We start from the raw sequence: 917 nt of genomic DNA on the forward strand, positions 1-917 counted from the left end.
GGCTCGGCTCGGCTCGGCTCGGCTCGGCTCGGCTCGGCTCGGCTCGGCTCGGCTCGGCTCGGCTCGGCGCATCCCGCGGCCGCCGCTGCAGCTCCGCCCCGCTCCGCCCCGCGTCAGGCGCCCACGGCAGCGGCTCGGCGGCGGCACCCACCGGCACCCGGGCGGCAGCGGCACCGAGGTCTGCGGAGGGCACCCTGTAAAACGCCCGTGCCTGTGTCACACAGGGTGTCCCACTTGCCACAGTCTGGTCTCTGTATCCAGGAAAATTGTCCTGGCAGCTGGGTCCCGCACCATCGCCGGCCACCCTCCCCACCATCCTCTGCACTGGGCTTCAGGACCCCCTTGACATCCTCGTCCACGCCGTAAGGGGGAGGCAGAAGAGGCCGAGTGACTTTTTCCCAACCCAATGCAAACGCCCCAGGCAGCAACTCCAGCAGCAGCTTGGCCACAGCAGCGCTCAGGTCCCCGCACACTTATCCTGCCCTCAGTGCCCCCTGCCCACTCTGTCCCGTCCACAGATTGCAGGTGGCCCTGCTGAGCAGAGCGTGATGTCTCTGACCTGAAACCCCCCAGCAACTTCTTAGATTAAACTCCTCTTGCTGATGCTGAGCTCTTCCTCCGGGTCTCGGCCCCTTTATCCCCACTTTAAAATTTTCCTGTGTGGGGGTGTCCGACGGTGCCTTGCCGCAGCCTTTTGTGCGATCCCCCCACCCCGAGGTTCCCCAGCAGACCCACCCCCTCCTGCTGCCTGCCACCGCCGCCTCCCGGGGGGACCCCGTCTCTCAGCAACGCTCCAGCCCAGCAGGAGGATGCTGCGCACACGGCGGCTGCTCCATCCACCCGTGCGTGGGGCTGTGCCGGGCGGAGGGCAGGGGCTGCCTGGGGGGTTAGGGGCTGCCTGGGGGGTTAGGGGCTGC

This window comes from Oxyura jamaicensis, chromosome 13 (genome assembly GCF_011077185.1).
Source record: "Oxyura jamaicensis isolate SHBP4307 breed ruddy duck chromosome 13, BPBGC_Ojam_1.0, whole genome shotgun sequence".
NCBI classification, from domain to species: Eukaryota; Metazoa; Chordata; class Aves; order Anseriformes; family Anatidae; genus Oxyura; species Oxyura jamaicensis.